This window comes from Heterocephalus glaber, unplaced genomic scaffold (genome assembly GCF_053883595.1).
Source record: "Heterocephalus glaber isolate CG9 unplaced genomic scaffold, H.glaber_assembly_v1.0 deba00000331, whole genome shotgun sequence".
NCBI lineage: Eukaryota > Metazoa > Chordata > Mammalia > Rodentia > Bathyergidae > Heterocephalus > Heterocephalus glaber.
Genome location: NW_028258142.1, coordinates 27100573 through 27110207, shown reverse-complemented (window position 1 = coordinate 27110207; position 9635 = coordinate 27100573).

Genomic DNA, 9635 nt, shown 5'->3' with positions numbered 1-9635 from the left:
GAGACAAACTGGCCCTGGAAGTCCAAGGTCAAGAGCTTCTCACACTTCCTTACGTAGATGTCACTGTCACATATTTTAGCACTGCTGCCTGGGGGCCAAATGAATCTTTCCTCGAGACTGAAATTTCTGGGAGATACCTGGTTTGGAAAATCTCTTTATTTCTTAATCAGGAAGAAATAACTTCTTAGAAAGGAGGACAGGTAGAATCTGCACCAGGCAGAGAAGAGTAACAGTCATATCTCATGAGTCACTGACTCATTTTCCTTCAGTACTTATTTCAGGCTCACCAGGGCTGCCTCAGCCTAACATAATGGTACACTTCACATAAAGCCTTAAAAACACTCACTTCTTCTTAAAAATCTTGCCTGAATACCAAACACAGAGATAACACAGTGTTATGAATTAGATCTAGAATATCCCCCCAAAGTCTCCTGTGTTCAGAGGCAGGGGTTTTAGGAGGCCATTTGACATGGGAATGGTACATTCATCAGTGGATGCATCCACTAATAAGTTCAAAAACTTAGTATGCTGTTAGGAGGTAGGGCCTCATTAGAGGTGGGTCACTGGAGGAGGCATGACCTGGAAGAGCATGTCTCCCTCCCTTGCTCCTCCCATCCCTCTTTGCTTCCTGGCCTCCATTACATGAGCATCTTTTCTCCATGGCAGGGCCTTCCACCATGCTGTTTCTGCATTTGAACCTGACAACCATGAACTAAAACTTTGAAACTACTAGCCCTAATAAACTTCTCCTGTAAGTTGTGAGTGCTGAGTATTTTGTCCCAGCAGGGAGAAAGTGATTAGTGTACACAGAAAATTTGGAGAATCAGAATCTGGATCAGGTCTTAGAATTGGCTGAGAGCCTGAGAATGTATCTTGTAAGAATATTTTTCAAAGATGCCTATTACAAAAAAGGATATAAAAAAATTAGGCAAGAAAAATGGTCTACTTATAGATACCCAGAATGTTCATTCCTTTGACACTTTCTTTGCTCTCTGGAATCATGAAGAAAGTGACAATGATGGAGTGGCAGCTATGAAGGCTCAGTACTTCATCCATGTTGCTTGCCAAAAATATAGTCATGGCCAGATTTAAAATTGTAAGGTGCATTCTTAATTTTATAATAAAACATTCCAAACTTGCTGATATCTGGCTTGAGTAGAATTACCATAGTAGAGATTTGTGGCCCAGAACAATAAGTGAACTTTGACTATATTTAAGAAAAAAATTCAAATATATTCAGAAGTCAACAAATCATGAACTCTCATGTACCTACCACTCAGCCTTAACAATTATCAGTTCATTTCTTCAGACTTTTAACAATGAATTTAACAAACTTCTATCTGCCTTCCAGACATTTTTTTTTCCTACACAGATTTTGCATTTCCCTATTCAAAACCCATATCACATTCAGTTTGAATCTTGGACATAATAGTAACAGCAGCAAAGAGTGTGCATGAGAGGGATTGGTGGCTTTTCCCAGCTCGAGAGGTCTGGTATCTTTAGTCAAAGAAAGTATACTGAGTCCTGGTCCAGATTTTACTTCCGCCTTTTAAATAATGGCTTTGCTATTTATTTTATATATGTTCTATGCCTTTTTTGTTTCTTTACTCTTCCATCCCTACTGTTTTATGAATTAAATAGATTTTTAGTGTACCATTTTAATTTCCTTGTGGGAATTGGATTAAATAAGAAATCAGTAGAACAAAATTTGAAAGAATCAAAAGTAAAAGGTATAATAGATAGTGTGAAATAGGAAGAAAAGGGGCAAAGTGGAAGGGGAAGTGGGAGGGGTAGGGGAAAAGAAAGAAGGGAATGGAATTAATATGAGAAAATGAAAAAATGGAAACAAAGTCTTTGTGAATAGGGAGGGATGGAGGGGTTGAAGGGAGGGCAGGGGAAGGGGGAAAAAATAAGAACCAAAAGAGACTATGTAAAGGTGCAAATTTCCAATGATGAATGTCATTATATTGTATACCTAAAATGTATCAATAAAATTAATTTTAAAAAAAGAAAAGAATTCAAAGTATGTGGAACTATTTTCTTTTTCTTCTTCTTCTTTTTTTTTTTTTGGTGTTGGGGATTGAACTCTGGACCTCGTGCTTGCAAGGCAGGCTACGAAACCACTGAGCTAAATCCCCGGCCCCATGTGAAACTATTTTCTAAACAGTATAATTTAAAATAATCAATAGGTCAAAGAAGACATTACAAAGAACTTTAAGAATACTATACTTTAATATGATTGAAAACAAAAATTTATGACATATAGTAAAAGTAATGCTCAATCAGAAACTTATAGCTGTCAATATATTAAAAAATTTAAAAAGAGAGCTCTCAAATACTCCAATTTTCCACCTTAAAAAGTGTGATGGTTGATGATTGACAACCTGATGGGATTAAGACATGCCTATGTTAGTAAAGAACATCCTCTATGTGTGTCTGTGTGGGTCTTCAGATGTTACTGGCATGCAGGCCAGCAAACCGAGGACTACACCTGCCCTTATGCGGGTGACACCATCCAGTAGTCTTGCAGCCTGGAAACTATAAATGGGAAGAGAGAAGAAGTTGGCCTACGTTTGAAAAGTTCCATTCTGCTTGAGGACATGCCTCTTTTGCTATCACCATGGTCTGAGCACATCACATTCTAGCTTCTTCAGCCTTTCCGTATGAACTCATACCAGGGACTCTCCAGCGAGCTTCTAGGCCTTCAGACTTAGGCTGGTGCTCCATCTTTTGTCCCTCTTGTTCTGTAGCTTTTAGTTTCTTAGATTGAGCACCTACTGGATCCTCTGGTTGTTTAATGGACAGGGTGGTGGTGGATATTGTAGACTGTTTTGCCTCTGATGCATTAGGGCTATCTAAGATATGCCTTTGCATAATTTACACACACACACACACACACACACACACATTTTGTTTCTCTAGAGAATCCTAACCAATACAAAAAAAACCTAAAAAAGGAAGAATATACCAAACACAAAACAAAGGAAATCTTAAAAATAGAGATTTCACGGAATAGAGATGAGAAAATCAACAGACCCAAAATGTTATTCTTTGAAAATATCAACAAGATTGACAAAGGATTGACTAGAATGACTAAGAAAATAAAAGGGAGAAGATTCTAGACTAGAATCAGGACTTTAAAAAGAGGACATTATCACCATTTTATAAAAGTGAAAAAAGATCATAAGGGAGTATTGTAGTATGAATAATTGTATGTGAGCAAATTAGATGAGTTAAATGAGATGCACACATTCTTATGAAGGGACAAATTATCGAAACTGACTCAAAAATAGTTAGAAAATCTGAATATACCTATATAAATGACAGAGAATGAATTAGTAATCAAAAAATTTCCCACAAAGAAAAGTCCAGGGCTGGATGGATTACCTGGTGAATTCTACCAATCATTTAAAAAAGAATTGGGCGGGGATTTGGGTCAGTGGCATCTGTGCCTACCTCTCAAGCACAAAGTCCTGAGTTCGATCCCCAGTACAAAAATAAATAAATAAATATAAAAAGAATTAATATCATAATTTCACAGACTCTTCTAAAAGATAGAACACTTCTCATTTCATTCTATGAGGCCAAGTAGTACCCTAATACAAAGACAAGATCACACACACACACACACACACACACACACACACTTTTGAAGAACAATATCCCTTTTAAATATAGATGCCAAAAAACTAGCCAGCAGAATCCACAAAATATAAGAAGGATTACATATCGTGTCCAGTGAGGTATATCTCAAGGTTGGTTCTACATTGAAATATCAATTTATGCAACACACTTTATTATAATAAAGGAAAATGATCATCTCTATAGATGCAAAAAAACCCTCTTAATAAAATTTGATACTCTTTCATTAAAAGAAAAACTTTCAATTAGTCAGAAATAGAAAGAGAAATATCCCAAATTTACAAAGGATATGTACAAAAACCTCATGGCTAACATCATACTGAATAGTAAAATAATGAAAATTTCCCCTGTGATAAGGAACAAGACATGGGTATCCCTTCTTGCTACTTCTATTCAACATTAATTAGTTAAGAAAAAGAAATAAGAGGCATCCAGACCTGAAAAGAAGAAACAGAAGTCTTTATTTGAAGATAACATGATCATATATATAAAAATTCTTAAAGGATTCACACACAGAAAAATCTTTTGGCACTAATGAACTGGTTCAGTGAGATTGGGAAAAAATCTCAATATAAAAAAATCAGTTGTATTTCTATACACTTAAAATGAATAACCAAAAAACGAATTAAGTGAAAAAATTCCACTTATAATAACATAGAAAAGAATAACATACTTAAGAAAATTTAAAACAAAAATAAGACTTGTACATTGAAAATTATAAAATACTGTTGAAAGAAATTAGAGATGTAAATAGGTCGGGGATATAGCTCAGTGGTGTTGCACCTGCCTGGCAAGCTCAAGGTCCTGAGTTTGATCCCCAGTACTGAAAAAAAAAAAAAGATGTAAATAAATGGCAAGACATCCCATAATCATGGATTGGAAAAATTAATATTGTTAAGAGGAAATACTTCCCAAATTAATCTACCTGTCATGTGAAATTCTCTATCAAAATTTTATGTCATACATAGAAAAGACTGAAAATCGCTAAAATCCTTAAATCCATGTGGAAAGGCAAACAATTCAAAATATCCAAAGCAATCTTGAAAAGGAAAAGAAAGTTGGAGGACTTGTACCTCTCCATTTTAAAACCTACTATAAATCTTCAGTAATGGAGACATAGTAGTACTGTCATTTCTAAGTCTTTAGAGACTCAAGGCCATTTCTGGGTTGGAATTTCCTCATTTTAGTTTCTGGATCATTTTTTTGCATCATTTTTTAGTCTTCACATGAGAAATCTGGCAAGGTTGTTTTTTCAAGCAATGCTATAACCCCATATCCTTTGAATTAGAGGCCAATCTCTAAAATAAAATCTAAACCTGCCTTTTGATGTTCTTGGCTAAGAAGCAAAAAGCAGAAAGAAGTTTTTCTGGCAGCTGACATACAATGATCTTGGGTTTTATTGTGTGCTGTCCTAAAGTACGAATTTTGAGTACAGAATGCCTTTTTTGTTTTGTTAATATTCTAATATTAATTCATATTAATATTCTAATATTAATTCTAATAACTAATATTCTTCTTGATATTCCTAATCATTTTGGAATTAGTTGAGAGTTCCCTCCTGGACTGACCACCGATCACAAGTGACAACAGGTGCTTACTTGACTGGCTGCTTCTCCCCTGTTCAACTAAGGATGCCAAATTCTTTTCCTCTGATACAGTCAAATTTTGTCTTCCTTTAGCCTTGCTGTGTTTCTGAAACCCATGCCAAATATCACATAACTCCCTGACTGACTGTGCTTATAATGCACATTTGATCCTAGTTTCTTTATCAACTATGATACTTTTAGGCAAAAGAAAGTGATTCTACCAAATTCATACCAAAGTAAATAAACAAGAGGAAGATAGTTAAGTAACTTATCAGGAAAATTATAAAGAGAACTGAGAATAAAATGCTGAAGTTTTGGGAAAAACTGGAACCAGGGCAGCTGTAGGAATCGGTGTGCAAAGAGCTCACCAGATATTCACTCTAGCACCGAGCCACTGGAAGACTGTCTTCAGCACTCATTCATTCCTGTGAGCTATGGAATATGCAAGAGAAGCCTGAAGAAGCACCCTGTACGGTGCTGGAAGGGCAATGGGAAGAGAGGGACATTTGCTAGGAAGCCAAAATCTAAAGTTTGTAATCATAGCCTCAAGAGCACAACTCTGTAATGGTCATCCTTGAACTTAATTCCTTTTCAATTATTACCTTATAATGGATATCTGGAAGTGAATTTATAGGGTCAAAACGTTGGAAAATAAAATGAAGCTATAATTTCAAACCCTTGTTTTCATAACACTTGTTCTCAGAGGCTATATTAATACACGAGGCATTAAAAAAGAAAGCAACCATTTTATCTGTTTCTATAAACACTAATTATTATCTTTTTTCAAAAAAATCAGCAATTTCAAAGGTTAGCCGTGGTATCTCTTCATAGCTTGATTTAGGAATAGCATAGAAGAGTTTACACCCTAATGTGAGATAGTCAATATCCTCTTTTTTTTTAGTTAAAATAACTTCAGTGGTAGGTGATTTGTTTTCACCTTTTAAAAAAAGTAGTTATATTTTTAAATGATTATTAATTTCATTAGTTCTTTTAGTTTTTAAATGTAAAAAATTTTAATCAGTATACAGTGTGCCTATTTCTATGGTGTAGTGTGACATTTCATTACATATATACAATGAGAGATGACTAGATCAGGGTACTTTGCCTAACTATTACATCACATAATAATTTAAAATTTGGTTTTAACATTAATTTACTTGGAGGAAATACAAATGTACTTAGCTTTTGATATAATTCAGTTGTTCAGAAAAGTCTCTGAACTAAGCTCAAGCATTTTGTAACTAACTGATGAATGGTTAGAGGAAAAAGTTAAGTCACCAGTGAATTTTTATTATTGACATTCTTCCCCTAAGTCTAGAAGACATGAAGGATATCACACAAAATCTAAAGTAAAAGTCAATATATAAAGTGTGATTCTTAAATGTAACTATTTCAGTACTTGTGATGCAATCTGCAATTAAATAACTAGGTTAACAATGGACATTCCATAATGTCAATTTGAGAAAATTTGACAGCTTGACAGTGAAACTGGTGCCAACATTTAATGAGAAAGGAAGAAATTATGGGAGACATCAAAAAGAAGGCTTCCTAGAGAAGCAATCAGACCTACGTCAAGAGTAAAAATCTCTAGGCTTATGTACTGCAATAGTTTGTCAAAGCCCAAGATTCACAGATATAGTTGGGAATATTAAAAACAATTAGATTCAAGTTGCGGCTGAAAGAAAAACATAAATCATCTATCTGAGGGAAAGCACATGTACAGTAAAACTGCCTCCCAAGACTCGTTGCTCAGCAACCAAACAGGGATCTGGTAGCAGAAAAGGTCCACGATGGGAAGGAAGCAGGTCAGAGGCATCAGAGTGGCTAGGGGATTTTTGGCAGTGACAGGGCAGATACAGCATTTCTGAGGGAAATAACTCAGCAAAAAGACTCTGAAGGTTTTAAAGGAGGATGCAATTGTCTGTCTGTTCTTTCTTGCTGCAACAAAATACCAGTAGTTGGGTGATTTGTAATGAAAAGAGGTTAATTTAATTCGTGATTCTGGTGGCCAGGAAGCTCAAGCAGCATAACTTCTGGCAGAGATATAGAGACTCTCTGATTGTGTCACAACATGGTGGATGACATCATATGGCAGCAACATATGTAAGAAGGTGAGCAGTGAGTGAGGAAGAAATCATGGGTGAGAAAGGAAGCAAGAGACTGGGGAGGGGAGAAGTTCACTCTTTTGGTGGTGCTGGAGATTGAACCTAAGGTCTCAGGCATGCTAGGCAAGAGCTCTATCACTGAGCTACATGCCCAGGACACTTTCTCTCCTTTGTAACAACACACTCTCAAAAGAATTAACTCAAACTTGTAAGAACCACATAAATCTCTTCCCTGAGTGGTGCCCCCATGATCTAATCATCTCTAAAAGTTCTCATCATCTGCATACCATCATGTTGGGGGTCAAACTTTCAGCATTTGAACTTTTGGAGGTCAAGCTTGACCATATCTGTATTAATTAGCTTTCCTGTCACTTAAACACAACAACTGACACCCACAACTTGAAGGAGCACAGGTTTAATTTGGATCATGATATCTGGGATTCAGTCCATGGTTTGCAAACGTCATTGCAGAAAGGCACAGAAGAACAAAGAAGATTAGTTTATTGTGGCTGGAAAGCAGAGCAGGGAACAGTGCCAGAGAGGAGTGGGCAAAAGACCATATATAGTATACAAATACCCATGATCCACTCAGTCACCCACAGGAGTGTGCTTTACTAATACCTAGGCATTTCTTAATCTGATGAAATCAAGGTATTAGGATTAATGGTCACAAAATCCAAATCATAGCAACTATCATAGATACCAATCAAAAGAGATCTAACTGCTGAAGCTTCTTTCCATATTTCCGGAGACGTTTTATAGTTTTGGAGAATAATAGGTTTTAAGATTATTTGGGCAAAGAGATTCTTGTCAATCTCAGGACACAAGTATTTTTGAAATGCAGATATTCCTTCTTTAACGACTGAGTTCTGTTCCTGTGACTAGGTCATTAAATGAATTAGTTGCTAAATGTAAAATTGTATATAGTATATACATTACAATGTTCAGAACAAGGAATTTGTCAAAGGAAACTCCAACTTGATGACTTTGCTTTTATTTGCATAATTTATATGCAGTACTATAATGTATGAGAACATAAAACTACAGTAATGTACTATACAGTGCAATCAACAAAAATTATAATACTGTGTAAACAAGGTATACTGTACAAAAATCTAGGCTATATAAACAAGATATATAGGACTGTACAAAAGAAAACTAGGCTGTAAATCTGAGCTGCAGGTTGCAAGTCTGAACAGCACCCCTGAGTCATAAGTCCTTCCAGTTGTTAAATAGGTAGGTTGTTAAATGAGGAGTATTTATTACAAGGACAAATTAACAGGTGGAGGGACCCAGTAGAGGATTTATGTTTCTAAACTTAAATGAATCTATTATTCTGTATAAAAAACACTGAAACATGGGGACAAGGAATATATAGCTCAGTGGAAGAGAACCTGCCTCACATATTTAATCCCCAGAATTGTAAAAAAAAAGATAATTAAAGTAAAACATGAAAAGTAAAATAGAATTATTTGATATAGAAAATAATCATAGAATCACTCATTTTTTACAATTGATCTAATAAATATTTCTTTTCTACTGTACTTCAAGTACAACAGAAAGCACACAAACAAATATGATAGTCTCTACCTTTGGGGGATTGTAACATAGTTGGGAAAATAAAGCTTAAATAGGGAAGAAGTTTGAATAAATGATAAAGGGGAATGATAAGTGAACACATTCAGCATACCGTGAATTATAATAAGTTTTCATGTATCCTTTTTTGTTGATATTGATGATAATTCTTTATGTTAATATTTCTTAACCTTGCTTTGGATCATGGACTCCTTTACCATTCTGGTGAAAGCCAGGAAAATATGAAAATATATATGTCCATGCAATTTTATTTATAATAGATCAGAGGACTTTCTGAATTTCAAGTTAAAGTAATTCTGCTTGTTAGACTTATGAAATATTGCTCCCATTTAACTTAGGATGAAACTTAGCATTAGAAATTTACCAGCTTAAATTATTCTACAAAGTCATTCATAAAATAAATAATGGATTAGAGATTCAAACCCCTTTGTCATTACATGTAGGAAATCTATTTAATATTTCAAGTTACAAAGGAAATATGAAGCACAATGCTTATAAAATTATCTTAAACCTTGCAGAGTATATTTGAAACTTTGCAAATGAACTAGAATATTTGTAGGATGTTGTTTCTGTCTCTATTACGATTGCCCCCTTTCACTAAGCTTTCCTTTATTATCTATTGATGAGAGCATTCTGGAAATTTTAATTACAAGTTTCTTGAGATCTGTGGATGCCCTTTTTCTTTCAAAGTAACAGAAATTCATTC